General features: G+C 38.6%; 1 non-coding gene across 1 annotated transcript; it reads right to left on the reverse strand.

The window, feature by feature from the left end:
* Positions 1-12,703: 12,703 nt before the first annotated feature.
* LOC145593222 (small nucleolar RNA R71) lies at positions 12,704-12,809 on the reverse strand. The gene has a single exon (XR_014102596.1). It is a non-coding gene; the product is annotated as a small nucleolar RNA R71 (small nucleolar RNA).
* Between the last annotated feature and the right edge of the window lie 10,448 nt (positions 12,810-23,257).

Raw genomic sequence — 23,257 nt, forward strand, 5'->3', positions numbered from 1 at the left:
TTTCTCAACGAGGAAGTTCAAAACTTCTTTCCTTTTTCATGTCTTTTCTTTTAGGGAAGTTCAAAAACTTTTTTCAAAACTTTTATCGAGGAAAGTTCGAAAGCGCTCACTTCATTTTTCACGTCTTTTTTTTGGGAGAAAGTTGTTACCCTCCACACATGACAAAAAATAAAGGAAATTTTTGTTGCTTTTACATTTTCATTTTATTGTGTCACACACAGTCACAAGTCATACAGATGCCATGTCATGTAAAGTCAAGCTTGGTGAAGTGAGTTGGTCAAGTCAATCACAGTCTATACGAGTCCATTGACAAACTTTATTTTTCAAGTCTCAAATACAGCCCACGTCGGGGATAAGCAATCCATTTACAGCCCACGTTCGGGGATAAGAGAACCATTTATAGCCCACATTCGGGGATAAGCGAACCATCTACAGCCCACATTCGGGGATAAGTGAACCATCTACAACCCACATTCGGGGACAAGCGAACCATCTACGGCCCACGTTTGGGGATAATCGAACCATCATCATCATCAAATACTCAATGATCATCATTTAATAGGCTGCTCAAGGCGGAGTAGCTCACGATAGCTTTTCCTGAGGCGAGGAAGTTATCTTCATTCAATAAGCTGCTCGAGGCGGAGTAGCTCACGATAGCTTTTCCTGAGGCGAGGAAGTTATCTTCATCCAATAGGCTGCTCGAGGAGGAGTAGCTCATGATAGCTTTTCTTGAGGCGAGGAAGTTATCTTCATTCAATAGGCTGCTCGAGGCGGGGTAGCTCACAATAGCTCTTCCTAAGGCGAGGGAGCAGTCTTTAATCAGATAGGTTTTTCACCAAGCATAGAAAATTGTCGGTCGTTGCCACTTCACAAGGCAAAGAAGTAAGGGATTACAACGTTCTAGAGGTGTGGAATCATCATTTAACAGTGTTCTAGAGGCGTTGACTCATCATCTAATAGCGTTCCAGAGGCGTGGAATCATTTTCGAACAGCATTCCAGAGGCGTGGAATCATTATCTAATAGCATTCCCGAGGCGTGGAAAGTCATCGTTTAACAGCGTTCTAGAGGCGGGGAAAAATCATCATCTAACAACATTCCCAAGGCGGGGAAAAAATATCACAACAGTCTTCATCTGGTGATTTCTTCAGTAGTAGAAAACAACCAAACATATTTGTCACCGATACACTTGTGTCAAATACACATTCTATTCCTTTACTCTTTTATCTATGGAGCTAACATTTTTCTGCAGGTATCGGCGTATAAAGATTGATTAAGGATCGCAAAACGTCTTAAATCATTCTTCATCCCAATCAACTACTTTGAATATTGTTTTTGAAACTGACGTTTCTACAAACTCAGTCAAAGTGGGGGCTTCTATAGACACCTTAAAATGTTTCCCCAAAACCAAACCCGATGATGAACAACCTTTCACTGCCATTATTGGTCGGGTTCAGTATTTAAACTTGGAGTGCTTAAATCCATATTCAATCCCAATACATTTCATAAACCAACCCAATTCCTAGCCCATTTCCCCAATTCATAACTTATTTTCCTCTTTTCGTGCCTTAAAACCCTTAAAATCATTCATTTCGTGTCCTTTTTATGAAAACGTTTGGACTAGTTTATTTTAGTCCATAATCTGGGTCTAATGATTGAATAGTTGGATGAGGTTTAAAAAGAGGTTTCCAATGATATACTATAATCCCAAATCCGAGTTATAACGAATAATTTATGCCCAAAATACTAAACTGAGCCCAAAACGAACCTAAGCCCATCTTACCTACGACCCAATGATCATGTGGAGGGTCCAAAGGATTTAATCCAATTCGTAAACCAATTAGGATTATATAGAAGATTCTATAAATTTCTAAAATATTTTAATTATCCTTTTTGAAAAGATAAGATTAAAGATTTTGAAATTGAATAAAACCCCTCTTTTTGAAAGTCCTAATTTTATTTGAATTGAAAGACATTCAGATATGGTTTTTGTGCCTCATATTTTTTATCCAAATCTTAGATGGTTGGATATTCCTTGAAATTATCTTTTCAATGATATATTATAATATTAATCTGAGCTATAACGAAAAAGATATAAAAGAAATACCAAACTCTATCCAAAACTGACACCATCCCACTATTTCGGCCATATCTTTTGTTCTACAAACGATTTTAATTGGGTTCGAAAGTAGACTTCAAGATATTTCCAACGAGATATTATATATCTTATTTCAACTTGTCGAACAAAAGATATGATAAAAACAAAAACCGAAAAAACTGATTCCTATCGTAAGAGTTTTATTCCGATTCAAATTCAGATCTTTTCTTAATTCTTCGAACCTTATTTTTTCTTTATAAATAGAGTTCATATCACCCCTTTTTCAATCATCAACAAGCTTGATCACCAAAAATTGTTCTCTTTTCCTCTTTTATACACAAAAAAATCACTCTCTCTCTCCCTCCCTTTCTCTCTCTCTCTCTCTCTCTCTCTCTCTCTCTCTCTCTCTCTTATGCTTTAGCCTAATACTAGCCTTCCCTATTCTCTCTTCATATATCCCTAAGCACTCCAAGGAGTCCATACTTGACCCGAGGTTCCATCCTCAAACCAAGGCGTGAAAGGTAGAATAAACTGAGGGTTTGAACCGAATCAACTCTACTTTTTAATTTAATTTCAATTTAATTTATTTATATTGAAGTTACTAACGGTTTATTCATGATGTAGCAATTCAAGGAAACACGGAATGTGAGTAATTAATCACTTAATTACTCTTTTTTTTTTATTGCTAGTATAATGATTATGGTTTATTATGATTTGATTTTACTAACGTTATTATGATTAAAATGCTTCCGATGTTGATGTTGATTTTATTATATTGCTATGATCACCATATTGCATGTTAAAGGCAATATGTAATTGAAAATCACGCTTAATAAGATAATTTGGACAACCGGTTTAGGATCCTTTTTAATCTTGTTATTTAATTAAAGTGATCACAAATATTTAGAATTATGTGTGCATTAATATTAAACCAATTCAGCATAATAATAGGTTGGAGCGAATTAAATATTTTGTTTGTATGCCTTTGAGATCGCAGGAATCACTTTTAACAATAAGAATCGGGTAAAGGCCAATACAGGCGAATATGACTCCGTGACTCACTTCGTACCATCATCCCCGATCCTCCTTTCGTGGTTTCGATCCATATAGAGTTAGTAATCTCATGGATTATGAATAGGGTGTAACCTTCACAGGTCAATCATTGTTGCCTATCGTTGTTCCTTATTGTGGTTGCCTTTTATGATCCGTGAACGGTTTACAAGTTCCTTAAAAACTTGTTGGCGGCACCCTACTTTCCTTCTCCCTAATCGTGTGTTAATTCCCACTTCCTATGAGATACAAGCATATTCGCACATGCTTAACGTAGGCGCACTTCCAAAGACACTTACAATTTAAAAAGATCTTTCCAATGATATATTATAAGCCCAAATCCGACTCATAACAAAGAAGTTATGGCAAAAATACTATACCAAGCCCAAACCGGACCTAGTCCACCTTACCTACGACCCAATGATCATATTAGGGTCCAAATTCCTTAATCCCAATCATTAACCAATTATGATTCATTTAGATCTTCTAGAAGTTTCTAGAAGAATCTAATATATCCTTTTCGAAAGATAAAGATCACAGAGTTTGAAATTGAATAAAACTCTTCATTTTTAAAGTCCTAATCCTATTTGAAATAAAAGATGTTCAGATAATTTTTGTTCCTCATAATTCTTATCCAAATATTAAATAGTTAGATAGACCTTGAAATTATCTCTCCAATGATTTATCATAATCCCAATTCCGAGCTATAAAGAAAAAGATATAATTGAAATACCAAACTCTATCCAAAATTGACACCCTTTCACTATTTTGGTCATATCTTTTATTCTAAAAACAATATCAATCTCATTTCAATTGTGATGGAAATTATACTTCCAGAGATTTACAACGATATATTATTTATCTTATTCTGATTTCTAGATCTAAAGTAATGATTAAAACAAAAACCGCAAAAACTGCTGCCTATCGCAACGGGATAAAAAGAGTTATATTCCTATTCCAATTCGGATCTTTTTCTAAACTTCAACCCTCTTTTTTTCTTATAAATAGAGGTCGTTGCACCCCGTTTTCAATAATCAACAAGCTTGATCACCAACAATCATCTAATCCTCTCTAGAAGCTAAAAGCTTCTTCTCTGTCTTTCTTCCTAGCCTAAATACATCCAAACACACATCCTTGATACTTATCTTACTAAAAACCATTCGTCCTTTGCGGGACTCGAATACTCCACGCCCTTCTCGAAGTTTCCTTTGACATCGAAGTGAAAGGTTGATAGTTTTGAGGGTTTGGTCCCAAATCCATATTTCAATTCTTATTTGATTTATTTGTTTGATTTAATCTTTCTTGAAGTTTACTAACGTGTGAATTGTTTTGATAGAAAGAGGAACAAGACATTAAAGTAAGTAATTCGATTACTTGCTTATTTATTTGATATAGAAATCATGTTTAAAATTTTTTATTAATTCCTAGTATCATGTAAGGATACTTTTATGATTTCTAGTATCATGTTAGGATGCTTGTATGAATTTTAATATCATGTTTATAGTATCATGTTTAGGATAAAGCTTTGATATTTATTATTAGTGACGTGCTAGGATTTGTTATTAATTCGTTTAGTATCTGTAGGGAATATTTCAAACATCCCACACTTGAGCCCCACTATGATCATACACTTAAGCATGGTGGCGTCCAAAGGGAAGGAAGCTAGAGTAAAAGAGTCGCCAACACGTTTTAGGAACTTGTAAACCATTCACAAGGTGAAGGTTACACCCCTTCACAATCCATGAGATCGCTAACTCCATAGTGGTCTGGAACTATGACTGGATATTCGGGGATGAAGGTACAAATCCAACCTAAAAGAGATTGAACCTGCCTTAAATAATAGGCCTCTACTTTATTTTTCTCATCATGTGCGCTTTCTGACTAACATACAACCAATATATTAATCCTAAACATGTTTATCTATGTTAGTTGAAAATTAATGAACAAACAAATCTATTATTGGTGATCACTTGAATTATAATCACATTAGCTTAAACAAGATTATTAATTATCTTATTAAGCGTGATTACAAGTACAAATTCCCTTTAAACCTATAAGAGAGGGTGTGATCAAGCAATAACAATAATAATTTCAAGCAACATATCAACAAATCATCATCATCAATAATCTCAATAAAGCAATTATAATATTAGCTAGATCCTAGGCATGATACTAACAAGATTAAAAACAAATCCTAACATGTCGCTAAACATCAAACCTTTATCCCTAACATGATACTAACATGACAGAAGAAATAAGAAGCAACCTAAACATGATACTAGAAAGGAATAAAGAAACCCTAACATAATACTAAGAATAATCTAAGCACGATTTCTATATCAAAAAAATAGTAAATAATCAAATTACTTACTTCGATGCCTCGTATCTCTTTCTAATAACAAAACACACGCGTTAATAACTTCAAGGAAAATACTAAATCAAACACTTAAACCAAATAATTAAAATAGAGATTTGAGACCAAACCCTCAGAAATTATCAACCTTTCACGTTTAGGGCAAAGGCAACTTTGAGCTTGGCTAGATGTGTCTAGAGCTTGTGAAGGCGAAATTTTGTATTAGGGAAGGTTTAGAAAGAGGGAGAAGAATAAGCTATTGCTTAAGAGAATTAAGGATGATTGATGATGATTCTGAATCATTGAAAACGGGGAAATGCGACCCTATTTATAAAGAAAATAGTCCAGAAATGATAGAAAAGAATCAGAATTTGAATCGGAATAAAACTGACCCCTATCACGAGCGACATAGCCTATCGTGAAATGACAAGCATCACGCATGGCGACAGGCTATGTCGTTTGGCGCTAGTTAAAAGATAAAATGCGCTTTTATACGAAATCCTCTCCTGAATATAATTAAACAATTATACTCCGTGTTTATCAATTTTATCGTAATAAAACACTTGTTTAATTTCAAACCAAATTCATTATTCTCAAAAGATATAATTATTAATCCTAACGCTATTAGAACTCAACAATAACCTTCTAGATTATTCTAGAAAATTAGAATCAATCCTAATAATTTTAGGAATATTAATTAATGGGCCCTCCACTAGATCATTGGGCCATAAAACCATTTCAGACCCAATTTAGTATTTTGGCCATAACTTCCTCATCATTCATCGGAATTGGGCTTATAATATATCATTGGAAAACTCTTTGCGAGCTCGACCCAACTACACTATTATTGGACCCTCGTCATGGACCAAGCTAAATTGGACTAGCTATTTTCATAAATAGAGAAGATTTTCGAAAATAGAAGGAAAGATTTTATTAGAAATAGTCGCACCACAAGAATTTTCACACTTCCACCTCGTTCGTTAATCAAGCGACGTGAAAGGTACTCATCACTGGGTTTGGTTTTTGGGGAGACACAATTGGGTGTCTACAGAAGCCCCCACTTTGACTAAGTTTGGAGAAATGCAAGTTTCGAAAACAAAAGTCAAAGTAGCAATAGGGACGGAGAATGATTCAGAACGTTCTGCGATCCTAAATCATTCTTGTAACGCCGATACCTGCAAACTAGCATTAGTTAAACAGATAAAAGAGTTAAGAAATGCGTATCTTGCACCGTCGAGCACACGTCTCTAGGGTAACCGATTTTGTTGCTGCATTTTGTTGTAACGACCTCCACAATACCTAAAACGTCATCATCGAAGACCGCGGCTTGTAGCTATCCCCGATTGTTTGTGACAACTCTCCACATCCTAGAGATCATCGTCGAAGATGATTGCTTGTAGCCATCCTCAGCTTTGTTGTGACAATCTTCCACATCCTAGGGAACACCGTCGAACATGACTGCTTGTAGCTATACTCAGCTTTGTTGTGACAATTTTCCACATCCTAGGGAACACCATCGAAGTTGACTGCTTGTAGCCACCTTTAGTTTTGACAATTTTCTCATCCTAGAGAATATCGTCGAAGACCACTGCTTATAGTTGTCTTTAGGGTTATGGCAATACCTTGCCACGGCAGTACCTCGCCGCTGTAGAAAATGTCCTCCTTGCTTTGGATCATCGTCGAAGATTGCTGCTTGCAGTTATCTCCAATTTTCCGTCAATTTTCTCATCCTAGTGAAAGTCGTTGAAGTCCTCGTTGCCTTGCGATCCTCTATCTGCTGATGCTTGCTTGAATGCTTGTTGTGATGCTTATTACTATAGTTGCTCAATGTGATCACTTGTTGTGCCAGTGCCTCGGCGCGTTTTCTAAACGGGCCGGTTCTTTCGCGCTTGTGCTTGCTTGTGAACCATTACCTTGGTGCTTGTGATGAGCCAATACTTAGGCGCTTAAGTTAAGTGAGACGATGGTTACCAGGTCAATCACTTAATGCAATTGTAATCGAGCCGACTACTAATCATGTCAATCTGTTTATTGGGGCTAACTGGCGTACTAAGGAACCCAAAACCGCTGCATTAAGTCTGCATAAACCATTATGGGGGCCACATGCTTTATCGCTGAGCTAGAGCGCGTTGCTACACGTTTTCGTTGTGCGCAGGAGTTGTCGCAATGCGACAGGAATCACGCATCGCGTCATTTTTGTTGTTTGGCGCTGGAGTCGGGTTTTCGAAATAAAAACCCCTTCCTTCTCCATTTTGTCGTGGCTGCTTGCATTTGCTCGAATTCGCTCAAAAGTTCAAATAGCTCATTCTCACTCGTTTCTCAACCGAATTCGCTCAAGTTTTTGCAAATCAAAGCTTTCGATCTTTAGTTTCTTGATCCATGTAAGTTTTACTCAAACTCACCTCGGTTTTTGCTGAATTTTGCATGCTTCTGTTCACGAATTTCTGAAAAATCGCAACTTATATTGCTTAATTCGCCTTGTTTGTTGATTTTTATGCCATTAAATTGTTTGTTTATGCTTCTATATTATCTTGGGAGTCATTTGAGACTTTTTTGACTCGATTTGGCGAAGAAATGAACATTTTGCCATTGTTGAGCCCTTTGAGTTCGTGAGAAAATTGTGGCTCATTCCTGATGTTCTTGCAAGCTATTCATGCATAATTTGTCACAATATTTGTCATAGTATTGTAAGAAATCATTTGATTGCTTGAAAATGCTATTTTTGCTCGAATCAATATGCTCTATTTTAGTACTATGTACTCTGTTTTTGTTGAAACATAGTATCATGCGGCAAGGCAAACCTTAGATACTATAAAACCATTGATTTACTGTTGTTTTGCATAATTTAGCATGTCTCGACGTCGTGGCTCAAGCTCTCTTTCTCGCCAGGCTCATCAGGAGGACGAGCCCATTGACGAGGGAGATTCCACTAGCCTAGGGGAGTTCCCTGAGTGGGATGAGCGCACTCTTTACTTTGCGCCCGAGTTTCACATCTCGGAGCGGGTGCGGGCTCGGAATGACCGCCGATCGGGTTCGTTGTCACGGCTCAGGAAACGAGGACATTGGTCAGCTGTACAACCTTTACTTTCGTGACAACAATGAGTTGTGCAAGTTACGGGAGTCTTGTGGTCTGACTCCTCTGCTTCAGGCTACTCGGGCCATGTACTCTTTCTTGTTGAGCCGTTCCCTAGTTCAAGCTTTGGAAGAATTCTTTTGGGACACCACCAACACTTTTCACTTTCCTTGGGGTGAGATGACTATCACACCTTTCGACTTCTCTCTCATCACTGGACTGGAATTCCGGCAAGCTGCGGTTCCATTCGGCAGTGACACTACTGTTTTTTCTCCGGAAGTAGAGGAATTGATCGGCCATATAGTTGTTCGAGCTCGTGGCGAGGCTCGGCCGACGTAGATTAGTGCTCGGTGCATTTGTCGGACCATGCTGACGGAGGCCTTTCAGGATGGTGCGACTACCCTAGAGCAGCGGGTGCGCATCTTCGCTTTGATTCTTTTGTCAGGGATCTTCTCCCCTGACAAGGGTATCCGTGTGCTACTCTACTATCTGCCTGCACTTCGCGACCTTCGTATGGTCGGATCATATGACTGGGCCAGCTTGGCCTATGCTGACTTTTCTTGGACTGCGACTCGCTTGTTGCCACTGCAGATTTGATGGGGAAGTCACACTTTCCAGTTTTTGGGGACTCGTAGAGGTACACTTTATTTCCTTTAACCGAAGTTCATCTTAGGTTTTGTGCTAGCACTCGCTGACACTTCCCTGTTTTATAGGTCTGGTTCTACGAGTATTTCCCTTCTTTTTTGTTGAAGCTTAAAGGTTTTGATGATGATGGACTTAAACTCAAGAAAACTCGACTAATAAAGATTTCTTTAAGTGTTTGATTAAGAACAGGTGAAGTGGACCTTGGTGGTGGAAGAGTAACCTTGACTAAGAAGAACATGAAGAGAATTCTTTAAGAAGGTTAAACAAGATAAAAGAACCTAACAGGAACTTAGTTCTCTAACAAGAACTACATAAGTTCCCTAAAAAAAACGTTCCCTAACAGGAACTTGAAGACAGCAGGAACTTGGTCCTGGTCTACGTGAAGCCCAAGCAAACTTTGAGTACAGAATAAACGGCCCAACAACTTAAATTAGTTAAGATTTTATCTTCTAGATATGTTGCTAAATATGTTAAGTAGGATATGCATGAAATCTACTAGAAGCGTGGCAAAGGCTTGGCAAGTTTATTAAAACGGAAAAACATAAAAAGATAGATTTTAGGAAAAGATTTTCTAAATGATTTATTTCTTAAAAACTCAATATCAAAAAGATATCGTTCTTTTTGATAATCATTCTTTATCTTGTTTTCCGAAAAGATTTTCTTTGAAAATAATTTATTTAAATACGTGTTTTGAAATTTAGTTAACTTAACATAATTATTTTTTTGAAAACCCTAGTTGTTATACAAGCTAATCTTGTATAAATAATAGAAATCTTATTTCATAGTTTTCTGTGAGTTTATGCTTGAAGAAATTATTCGTGCTTTAATTGTGTAAGTTTGTCAAGCTTATAACTTTGTCATATTAGTTTCGGGTTTCGTGCATAGCTTGCCTAACATATAGTAGTGTCAATATTTTGTATTGGTTGGGTTCTTGGGTGAGTGTGTGAAGTATATTTTGTATAAAGTGTGTAAGCTTCTAGTGTGAGGCTGGGGGAGTACTTTGGGAGTACGAGTGAATCAAAGTTTGGGACTTAGATTGGGTAGGATAAGGTCCTACTGTGTAGCAAGTTCAGTGTGGAACTTGTGAGTAAAGATCTGTGTATAATAGGTTGTAATTCGGGATTGCCCTATTATAGTGAAGTGATTTTGTTTTGCAAATCCCTTAGGAAGGCTCGAGGTTTTACTTCTAGTTGGGCCCTGGAAGGTTTCCTTGTAAAAATCTGTGTGCATTGCAAGTTCCTTTAAAGTTTTTTTATATTTCGCAAAAAAGTAGGTATAGGAACTCACATACAATTCACCCTGATGAGTGACATTTATGGCACTCATTTGGTCCCTTTTTGGATGAATTCTATTTCATTTTATCTCTCTTTTCTTTAGTTTTCCTTAATTTTATTCTAGTTTTCTTCATTTCATGCTTTTTGTAGTTAGTTTCTCTATTTTATGCATTTTCTAGTTTACTTGCTATTTTTCCCTTTTATTTTCCTTTTATCCTTTGATTGTAGGTTGTGATTGATTGTCCAAGGATTCCCGAGCTTCCTCTCCATGGTCTTCCATTGATTTTCATGCCTAAAGCTTGTGCAAGAAGTTTCAAGTCAAAGGGAGGTCCAAGGAGCATGCTTCAAGGTCTTGTATATGCCTTTCTCATGGCTTATGCCCTTCAAGAAATTCAAGAAAGTTCCTGCCTACCTTGTCCTCCATCACCATCATCTAGGATGTGTGCACCGCATGAGCTAGGGCGAAGAAGAAGAGAAGGAAGCAACAGCGATGTGCGGGCACACTCGAGGAGTGTGCGGCCGCACATCTGACGAGTGCGGCCGCACACCAGGTGCGTGCGGGCGCACCTTTCTGGGTGTGTTCCCGTGCGCGCCACTCTCTCTCCTCCGAGCGCCCGCACCGGCGTGGGTCTTTTTTTGGACGTCAATCCCAACTTCCTCTTTGTATTGATAGTTATTTCTTTCCTTTTATGGAGAGAGAATTAGATCCTCATTAGAGAGGACTAGATTAGATTAGATTTTTAGAGAGAGAAAACACTAGTTCTTAGCATTTTTAGAGAGAGAAAATGTGGGTTTGATGATTGAAGATTGCTACATTTGATTTGATTTCTATCAAGTTTGTAAGGATTCTTTACTCTTTAATGCAATTTAATGTTTGATTTCATTAGTATTGTTGTTTGATTTGGTTAATTGATAGTTTGATAGTTTTTGATTGAATTTGTTGGTTTCAATTTGATTTCAATTGATGAATTTGGGAATGATGATTAGTTTAGCTTTGATTTTGATGTTCTTCATGGATTGTGAGTAGTTTATTTGCTAGGGTAGTGGTGAAGCATGTATTGATGATGAAATGATATTAATTTGGGGGAAATTGATTGAGTTGATAATGTGATTAAATTGGTTGATTGATTTTGTGCATGTGTGTGCTTGATTAGGCTTGATCACCCTTGTTATTCACACTAGATTGCATTGTGAGTTCACATTGATACGGACCATTGATTTGTGGCTTGCATTTACTCGATTGAGATATCTTGTGATGTTTCCTAGCTAGTGTTTGATGTAGTTGACGCTAATTAGACCTCTAGGAGAATATCTTGATGTACTCTCTTGGTTGCAATTTCGGTTTTCCCTCACATTGCTTGACTTGATTGGTTGAATCCCCAAGTTGATTGAACTTCGTTGTTGATGCATGTGGATCCATTCCCCTAGTGCCTTTGCATTTGTTTAGTACAAGCTTTTTTTTTGCATTGCCTAGCTTAGCTCTAGTTTCTACCATAAAACCCCTACTAGACTTCGGAATAGCTTGACTTAGGCATTGTGCATTCGACCTCCATTCCTTTGGGTTCGACCTTGACTTACCACTACACTAAATAGGGGTTAGTTGAGTTACAAATTTTGTTTGATTGGGTGGGGTGGTAACCCAACGACCTACCGTTCTTCATCCCATCAAAATGGCGCCATTGCCGGGGAATGGTGCTTTGAGTGCATGTTGTTGTTGAGTCTATTTCACTTTATTTGCAAAATACAAAAAGATTTTACACTTTAGGCTACACTTGTAGCCGTGCTACTAATATTTTCTTTGAGTCTTGTGTGCATAGATCCCAAGCCATGGGAGGAAATTCAAGAGTTGCCTTGAAGGAACTAGGAGTGCCCGGTGCATATAGGTATGAGAGCGGCATAGCTCCACCTACAACACCGGAAATTGAATTTGAAATTCGGCCGGAAATGATCACCCTAATTGAGAGAAGACAATATAGTGGGGCTAAGAATGGGAGCCCGTTGAACCATCTTAAGGAGTTTGAAAAATATTGTAACACAATCAAAGTCAATGGAGTATCTCAAGAGATCATCCGCCTTAAGTTGTTCCCTTTCTCTCTCATAGGAAGATCTTTGGAATGGCTAGATAAGGAAGTGAAGCCCAATTCTTTGAGAACTTGGGATGATGTCACCAAAGCTTTCTTGTTCCGTTTCTATCCTCAAAAGAAGACGGCGGAGGCAAGAGATTTGATTCAAGGGTTCAAGCAAAAGCCAAATGAAAGTCTCTATGAAGCATGGGGAAGATTTAAGGATTATCAAAGGGAGTGCCCACACCATGGGATTCCTACCTATCAAATCATACATATCTTCTATGGTGGGTTAAGTTCTCATGGGAGAGCAAGTTTGGATGCCGGAGCCGGAGGCCCAATCATGAACAAAACGGAAGAAGAAGTGGTTGATGCAATTGATGAAGTGGTTCGTCATTACATGAATTGGCAAGAAGTGGAGAGAGAACCAACAAACAAGGGTTACTCAATCGAACAACTTAGTGCCATCGATGATTTGACTACTTTGATTGCGGATTTAGGGAAAGAAGTTATGTCTCTCAAAGAAAAGCTTGAGAAGCCCCCTTCCCAAGCTCCAATTCTTCCCTCCCAAATTAAGGGGAGAGGTACATCTTCTCACTCTAACTCTAATCTTTCTTCTTGTTGCATGATTGTGGAATGTTGGCCTTGTGAATTGTGTGGAATGAATGATCATAATGCTTCTATGTGCCCAAATGTTCCTTGTAATGAATGTGATGGAAGTGAAATGGAACATGTGAATTATATCAATAATCATGTTTGTGAACCTAGAATTGATGTTCAAAGGAATGTTGGAAATAGGAATTATCATATGAATCATGATGATTATAACCAAAATGGAGGTTGTAGAAATCATGGATACCAAGGGATTCATGGTAACTATAACCATCATGGTTGTAATGGTCATGGTCATGGCCATAGACATGGGGATCATAATCAAGGTTATGATAACCATGGTCGACAAAGGAGCCAAAATCAAACTAGGGGTAATTGGAATAATCAATCTAGGGGATATTTTCAAGCAAATTTTCAAAGAGGTTCCCCAATTAATTTAGTTCCAAATGCTCAAAGTTTAAGTGATAATTCCTATGATCAATCATTTTCTTCTAGGGAATTTTTGGAAAGTGTCATTGAGAAACAAGCCAAAACTTTGGAAATTTATATGGCTTTGAATGAAGAGAAGTTTAATTACATGTTGGCATATAACAAGGATTTAAGTGAAAAACTTTCTCACTTGACTAGTGTGTTCAAGGGATATGCAAACTTTTCTTCTTTGACTCCACCTAACCTAGATTTTAGGAACCCTATGGATGCCATTGTTACTAGAAGTGGTAGGGTCCTTAAGGGAGGTGTGCCTAAGAAGAGTGTTGCTAAAGAGAGTATTAGTAAGAGTCCCATTGAAGTTGAAGGTGATGAATGTCCTTTGAGTGAAAATGTTGATGAGGGACGGGTAGAGAAGGTGATAGAGAAAGAGAAAGAGAAAGAGGTTTGCAAACCAAGGCTTCCCTATCCCCAAAGATATAATAGATATAAGTTGGATGAGCAATTTGGGAAACTTGTAGAGATGCTTAAGCAACTTCATCTAACTTTTCCTTTCACCGATGTTGTTGAACAAATGCCAAACTATGCTAAGTTCCTTAAGGAGATTTTGAGTGGAAAAAGGACTTGTGATGTGATGGAGACAATTAGCCTTACCGAACATTGTAGTGCAATTATCATGAACAAGATGCCTCCTAAGTTGAAGGATCCCGGAAATTTTTCCATCCCTTGTGCCATTAACAAGACCCAAATTGATAATGCCTTATGTGATTTAGGAGCTAGTGTTAGCCTTATGCCATATTCGGTTTATTAAAGATTAGGTCTAGGAGAACTTTTACCTTCAAAGATTACTTTGCAATTAGCCGATAGGTCGATCAAGATTCCTAAGGGAAAGGTAGAAGATGTGCCTTTAAGGGTTGGGAAATTTGTTATTCCGGTTGATTTTGTAGTGTTGGATATGGATGAAGATGCTACAATACCTATCATCTTAGGTAAACCTTTCCTTGCTACATCGGGGGCTATGATAGATGTTAAAAGTGCTAAGATTTCTCTTAAGATTGGAGAGGAGGTAGTTGAATTTGATTTGAATGAAGGAATGAAATATCCCTCTTCTTCTTTTGAGAATTGCATGAGAGTTGAAGTTCTTGATAATATTGTGAATTCCATGCATGAGCACTTGCTCACATCTAATGATCCTCTTGAGTGTGTTTTGTTGAATAAGGAAAAGATAGGTATCCCAAGCAAGGAAGTGCAATTGTATGAAGATTTGCTTGATGGAGGCAATATAGGGAGTGAAGAAGAAATTTGTATGGGGATATCAAGTCAAGATTCTTTGCAAGTGGCTTCAACCAAAGAAGGTAAAGGTGTTCCCATGGTAGAGCTCAAACCTCTACCATCACACCTTAGGTATGAATTCTTAGGCCTTAATTCTACATATCCCGTTATTGTTAGTGCATCCTTGAGTGAGAGCCAAGCTCAAGCGTTATGTGGTGTTTTGAGAAAGCACCAAGGTGCTTTAGGGTACACAATTGATGATCTTAAAGGCATAAGCCCCGCCTTGTGTACACACCACATAACACTTGAGGAAGGCACCCTACCTTCTATTAAATGACAAAGGAAGCTACATCCCCAAATGGGAGAAGTAGTCAAGAAAGAGATCACCAAGCTTTTGGATGCGGGAATCATATTCCCCATCTCAAGCTCAAGGTGGGTCTCCCCCGTGCATGTCGTTCCTAAAAAGGGGGGTATGACCGTAGTTGAGAATGAGAAAGGTGAACTCATTCCAACTAGAACGGTCACCGGTTGGAGGATGTGTATAGACTATAGACGTCTAAACACATCAACCAAAAAAGATCACTTCCCTCTCCCTTTTATTGACCAAATGCTTGAAAGGTTGACTAGGCACAAATTCTATTGCTTCCTTGACGGATATTCGGGATTCTTTCAAATTCCTATTCATCCCGAGGATCAAGAAAAGACAACCTTCACATGCCCCTATGGTACTTTTGCATATAGAAGAATGCCCTTTGGATTGTGTAATGCTCCGGCGACTTTTCAAAGGTGTATGATGAGCATTTTTGGGGACATGCTTGAAGACGAAATGGAAGTTTTCATGGATGATTTTTCCGTGGGAGGTGTTTCATTTGAGGAATGCCTCAAAAATCTTGAAAAATGTCTTGAGAGATGTGAAAAGGTCAATTTGGTGCTTAATTGGGAAAAATGCCACTTCATGGTGGAAGAAGGGATTGTGCTAGGCCATAAGATTTCTCATAAAGGGATTGAAGTTGACAAAGCTAAGATTGAGGTGATAGAGAAGTTGCCCCCTCCGGTTAATGTGAAAGGAGTAAGATCATTTTTGGGTCATGCCGGGTTTTATAGAAGGTTTATCAAAGACTTTTCTCTCATTGCTAAGACTTTAAATGATCTTCTCCAAAAAGATGTTGATTTTTTCTTTCATGATGTTTGTTTGGAAGCTTTTAATAGATTGAAGAAAGCTTTGACTTCTACTCCTATTGTCCAAGCCCCTAGATGGGATTTGCCATTTGAGCTTATGTGTGATGCAAGTGATACGGCCATAGGAGGTGTGTTGGGTCAAAGAATTGACAAAAAGCTCCATGTCATCTATTATATGTCGAAGACCCTTAATGGTGCTCAAAGAAATTACACAACAACGGAAAAGGAATTCTTGGCTATTGTTCATTCTTTTGAGAAATTACGTTGTTATTTGTTGGGGTCTAAGACTATAGTCTTCACCGATCATGCGGCTTTGAAGTATCTCTTTGGAAAAAAGGAATCCAAACCGAGGTTGATTCGTTGGGTCCTTGAGCTTCAATCTTTTGATCTTGAGATCCGGGATAAAAAAGGTGCGGAAAATGTTGTTGCGGATCATTTGTCTAGACTTGAGGATTTTCAAGTTCGAGATGATGGGTCCCCTATAGAGGACCGGATGTTGGATGATTCATTATATGTTATCAATGTGAAGGATCTCCCTTGGTTTGCCGATTTGGTGAATTTTCTTGCTTGTGGGGGAATTCCCTCCTTCCTTTTCCAACAATCAAAGGAGGAAGCTCAAGAGAGAAGCTAGGCACTATGTTTGGGATGAGCCAATCTTGTACAAAAGAGGTGTGGATGGATTGTTGCACCGGTGTGTGCCAAATGAGGAAATACCAAATGTTTTGAAGATGTGCCACTCGGATCCTGATCGCGGGTTTAGGTAGTGTCGTTGGTCTACTAACCCTAATCAAATTAGAAATTTATAAAACCTAAACTACCCTAATACGAGTATAGGGGTAAGTAAAGGGTCGAACCCAAAAGGACTAAGTGTATCAATCTATGCTAATTAGACTACTAGGAAAGCTTGTGAGATATAAAGAGAGGTTAAACTAAACACAACTAATACCAAACAACTAAAACTAGGGAAAGTGGAATCCAATTACATCAATGCATTCAACAAAATCATACAATTAGATGAAAATGACCTTAATTAGGAACAATCAATACAATTAACTCACTCTCGCACAATTAAGCATGTTAATTATCCTACTAAACTAATTCACTCTCGTGCAACTAGCCTAGCAAAGGTATGGAAGAATTTAGACCCTCAACCAACTCACTCTCGCACAATTGATTGAAAGCACAATTAAAAGCATAGAATCAATTAGCTAGAAAGATTCTAATCCATTTAAGCATCATCCATACACAATAATCAAGAAACAATTTCATACTAATCACAATCAATCATTAAATTAATTAACATAACCTTCATCCATTTCCGTAGAACATAATCTAAGCTAACATAATGAAGAAAGACATGGAAAACAAGATAAAATAACAATAAAAACAAGATTAAACAAATAAACTAATTAATCTACTCAAAATAACAAATAAATAAGCAAAAACAATAATAAATGAAAGCAATAAAGGTGAGAGAAAGTTAGGAAGACTCATTGAATAAATGAGAAGAAAAATCCACAAAAAATGCTTCTTCAACCTCTCAAAACTCCATGAAAAATCCAAGCTTTCTCTCTCTAAACTACTCCTAAACTAGAGAGAGAAACTCCTAATCTAACCCTAAGAGAGAGAAAATAAAAGAACTAAAACTACTCTAATCTAGGGTAAAATAAAATGTTGATTGAAAGTTGAAAGTAAAGAGAGAATAACCCCCAAAGGGGTATTTATAATACAAGCTAAGAAAATAAGAAAAATAAATAAAGAAAACAAATAAAATAAAAAGAAATAAGAAAAGAGAAAGGAAAAAGGAAAATAAAATAAAAAGAAAAGTAAATAATAAAAACAAAAATCCCCCAAAAACAAACATCAGACCCCCCCTCCTTCTTCGATTCTTTAGCTGCTCATTAATGGGGTTTGATCCCCTGCTTCACGCTCACTGATCCATCATCAATCATCATCATCAAATCAACACTTAATCGCCACCGTTCAACATTAATGAGCACCTCCATTCACGTGCAAATCACGTGAGAATTGACAAAGATAAGACCCGCAACGGAGCGGCCGCGGCTAGGCATCTCTTCGGCATCTACCGAAACTTGGAGAAGGCTGGAAGGACCCAAGGCCGCGCCTGCGGCAGCAGCAGCCGCGCCCGCGGTGGTCAGGGTTGCTGCAGATGCTGATTTGGGCGAATTCAGGGGGTTCGATTGAAGCGGCTTCTCTGATTAGTGGCTACTGTTGTATGCGGCGGACTGGAGGTAGGTAATTGCGGTTGCTGGGAGCACCGTGGGTGGTGTTTGTGTGGGTTTGGTTGGAGGTGGTTAATGGAGATGAATTGGAGGTGAGGTGGCGCAATGGGTTGCGTGAGGTGTGAGGATGCGGGTTGGCAGCTGGTTGTTTTTGTTGTTGTTGTGGTGGTGGGTGGTTGGTCTGATTGGAGTTGCGTTGAGATGCTGTTGCAGTTGGTGTTGTTGGTGTTGCGGGGTGAGTGGAGGTTGATTGGAGAGCTGGGAGCACCGTGGGTGTAAATTGCTGTTGATGTTGGTGTTGTTTGCGTGGGGAAGCAGGGGAATGAGAGATGAGCTGTGTGGTGGAGGTTAAGGGATGGTGTGGTGATGGTTAAGCTGGCAGCAGGGGAATGGTGCTGATGTGCGTCAAATCTCGGACTTTGAACTCGAACATGACCTTGAAACCCGGAACACCTACAACCAAAACACGAGGGTATAACCACGAGACAAAATAAAATAAAATAAAAATAAAATAAAATAAAATAAACTTAAAAATAAAATCAAAAGAAATTTAATAAAATAAAGTAAAACAAATATGAAAATAAAATAAAATAAGAAAATAAAAGAAACTAGGAACTTATTAAAAAAAACAAGAACTAAAAACTTAAAATAAAAACAAAGAAAATAAGATAATTTAAATAAATTAAGAAAATAAGCTAAAAACTATTAAAAACTACTAAAATACTCGAAATAAAGATAAAAGACGAGAATAAGTAAATAAAAGAAGTAAACGACAAAAAGGGTTAAATTATTGGATAAATAAGCCGAGAAACGACTCGATAAACACCCTAAAAGTGACATAAAAGTCACTTATCAGATCCTAGTGGTGGTCATATGGGTGTTTCAAGAACGGCCTCTAAGGTGCTTCAATGTGGATTATGGTGGCCTAACCTCTTCAAGAATGCTTGGGAGTATGTCAAAAGTTGTGACCAATGCCAAAGGACCGGGAATATTTCAAGAAGGAATGAGATGCCCCAACAACCAATACTTGAGTTGGAAATATTTGATGTTTGGGGTGTAGATTTTATCGGTCCTTTTCCATCTTCTTATGGGAATCAATATATTCTTGTTGCCGTTGATTATGTGTCAAAGTGAGTGGAAGCCATTGCTTCTCCAACTAATGACCATAAAGTGGTGATGAAATTGTTCAAAAAGATAATATTCCCTAGGTTTGGCATACCCAAAGCGGTTATAAGTGATAATGGCTCCCATTTTGTGCACTATGCTTTCCGGAAGATGTTGAAGAAGCATGGAGTGAACCAAAGATTTGGTCTTCCTTATCACCCTCAAACCAATGGACAAGTTGAGGTATCAAATCGTCAAATTAAGTTGATTCTTGAGAAGACGGTTGCAAGGAGTAGGAAAGATTGAGCAAATAAGCTAGATGATGCCTTGTGGGCATATAGGACGACTTTCAAGACTCCTATTAGTACCACTCCTTATCGCTTGGTTTATGGGAAGTCTTGTCACCTTCCGGTTGAGCTTGAGCACCGCACTCATTGGGCTATTAAGAAGATCAATTTTGATTTGGCTAGTGCGGGTGAGCAACGTTGGTTGGACTTACATGAGTTAGAAGAGCTTCGGTTGGATGCGTATGATTGTGCTAGCTTGTAAGAGGTGGAGGATGTCTAGCTTAAGACTCTAAAATAAGCGCTTCACGGGAGGCAACCCGTGTTTTCTAACTTTTACTCCTTGTTCTTTTGACTTTTCTTTGTGTTTTGATGATGTTTTTGTGATTTAATCTTGTTGTGTTTGATGTTGTAGGTTGGTTTGAGTTGATTTCCAACAATTTTGATGCCAATTTTGAGGTAAACTTGTCCCAATTCTTAAGTTGGAAAAATGGGTAAGTATGGAGGATGGTAATTACTTATGTTTATTTTCATGATTTTCATGTTTTTCACTCTCCAATATGAAGTGTAGCTACTGCCTATATGGTTCCCCATGACCATCATAGGGGGTGTGCACACTAGGTGAGGGAGGAAGGAACTCGGAGGAAAAACCCCAGTATTTGTGCGGGCGCACACCAGTTATGTGCGGCCGCACACGAGCTCTGTGCGGGCGCACGTACCCCATGTGCGGCCGCACCTAGCTGGGTGTACGAAGGTTTGTTTTCCCTCCTCTTTTAAGCCCGATTTTCCTTCTCTCTCCTACTTCATTCTACTTCCTTCATAGATCTATTGGGGTTGCTCATGGTTATTCTTCATCTTCATCATATTATTTTTCATCTTTCTACATCAAATCTCCATAGTTCTCACTAGTTTGATACCCAAGTCTTCATTCTACTTCACTAAAGGTAATATTTTCTCTCTCCTAGTTTGAAATTTTGGGTATTTTTCAATTGGAACTTGTTGGTATGATTGTTGGAGATGTTTATGTGTAGTAGTATTTTCTTGCTTTATTCTTGTGATTTCCTATCAATTGAGAGTATAATTGCATGTTTTATGTGATAAAGTTTCAATTTTCATACCTCATGAGGCTTTGAGCATGATTAGTACTACCCTCACTCTCACATCACCATTGTTACCACTACTTGTTCTAATGTTGATGTCTATGGAAATGTTGATGTTGGTTTTGTGAAATTTAATTATGATGATGATATTATTTGAGCATATTATGAGTTTTGGCATGAATTTTATTGGATTTTGATATGATTAGTTTTAGGGTATTTTGTTGATGTCGATGGTGATAGTGGAGATAATGGTTTGTTGGTAATATAGTATATTGTTGCTTCTATTAGTTATGATTTGGGGTAATATTTGTGTCACTTGTGATGCTTTGATTATGCATTATTCAACTCTATTGAATTTTTGCTTAACTCTTTGAATATTGTACACTTTATTTTTCCCCATATTCATGATTGATTTTTGGCATACTATTCCTATTTTTGAAGCCATTCTCTTTGTCCTTTATTTTGTAGATGGGTGGTTCAAGGCAAGCAAAATGTACTAAGGTTATAAATTCAAGAGGAACCATTGATCCACCTTCCACCATCAAGGAAACATACGGCATCAAGTTTAAGGTCCAAAAGCATTGGGACCGATTTGAGAGTCTATTGTTGAGGAAATTATATTCTACGAGATTTTATGATCATGATACCACCACTCTTCTAGGGATCGAAGATGATGTCCGAATGTTAGCACGGAATTTGGGCCTTGAGCAATTCCTCGATCTTAGTGCTCCCACATTTGCAAGGCTCACATATGAATTTCTATCATCTCTCGATGTGCACACGAGTGGCAACGGCAATGAATGTCCAACACTATCTTTCCAAGTGTTCAATGAGGATTATACTATTCCCCTCTCATTCCTCAACAAGATGTTCCATTTCCTGGAGCCGATCGAGGGTGTGCCTTTGATTTATCCGGCTTATAAAACTCTTCATCACGACCATAAGTACGACGAAGATGATTAGTAGGATAACATTTCTAATGAAGACGCTTATTGTGCTCAATCTTCAAAGTCGGCCTCAATAGTCCATGATGCGATGCGCTATTTTAGCCGCATCCTTACTTATGCATTTTTCTCCAAGGAATCTCTTGGAGCCATGTCTCAAGAACAATTAAGTTGGTTATGGTTGGCAAGTCAACCCAAGGATGATGAAGTGGAGGTGATCGACTTTGCAAGGCACTTGCTCGACCGTTTCATCGACATTAGGGACGGCTTCTTTCTCTCGGGGAGCATACAAATAGGGGGTATGATTACCATCATTGTGTTGTCACTTAACAAAAAGTATGCATCCAAGATTGGGAATCTTAAGGAGATTAGGGACCCAAGAGAGAAGTCTTCATCATGCTTGTTGGGCACGTTTGCCTTGATCAACCAAAAGTTCATTGAGCGCACCATCATGGATGATTTGTTCATTTGGAAAGTGTCAAGGACTACCGATTGGTGCCTTATCCCCTACGAAGGATCTATGGTGAGGGACAAAAATTCACCCTACCCTTGGAAGCCGCCCAAGCGAGATATTCCAAGTTCTTTTCGTCAAATTTCCATGCCTCCTTCGGGAAATGCTCATCCAAGGTCTAAGGCCTCATCATCTAAGGGAGGTAACCCTAGTACTTCTTCTCCTACTCCTCTTTCTCCTTCATCTCTTTCCTTGCATGACTTGTCTAGCTTGCATGAAAAGATTGATGCCCTTACTTTTGCCTTGTCTTCTTCCTCTTCTATGGGGAATGGTTGTTTGGAGGGTAGCTATGATTAACATGTTAGGAGGGTGTATGATTATCATGTTTCTAGGGGGGATATTGAGCCTTATGTGAACTACCCATACCTCCCGGTCCAAGAGGGCCCTATCCCACAGTGGGAGCCTTATGACAAGGCGGTGGGGCCCCGTCTCTGCTATCCCTATTGGGAGGGCCCACATGTGGCACATAGTGCCATTCGTGGGACCTCTAGGGGGGATTATGATTACAAGAGGCCGGGAGGGTGTGACTGGACTTATGATCCAGCTAACCCTGCTCCTTTCCCTTCCCCTTTGACTGAGGGGAGGTGGGGTCATTCGGGCCCCCTTGTTTTGGATGATTGGTCTGAGTTTTTTGCTGCTGATGCCCTTAGGAGGTTAGGTAGGGCTAATGGTAAGGAGGTTGTTTCCATGGATGGGGGGAGCTCTAGTTCTACCCCCTACTTTAGTGCTGAGTGAGCCATGTTGGCTACCCCTCTCCGTTTGCATGTTTTATGATTGTATTTCATGTTTGCCCTATGGTTGGATTTAGCTTGGGGGAGGGGTAGCTCATTTCTAGCTTGGGGGAGTTGGTTTGGGTTGGTTGTGGTTTGCATGTCCTCCTCCTTGCTAGTGGTTCATTTAGCATTATTCCTTCTTAGCCTCCATGTTTTTTTTTTCTGATTTGATGTCTCTGTGATGTTTTCTCTGCTGATTTCTCTGATGATGACTTACTCTGATTCCCTTTCTATCTGCTCTGCTGTTATTCTGCC

This window comes from Chenopodium album, chromosome 18, assembly GCF_948465745.1.
Source record: "Chenopodium album chromosome 18, dcCheAlbu1.1, whole genome shotgun sequence".
Lineage (NCBI taxonomy): Eukaryota > Viridiplantae > Streptophyta > Magnoliopsida > Caryophyllales > Amaranthaceae > Chenopodium > Chenopodium album.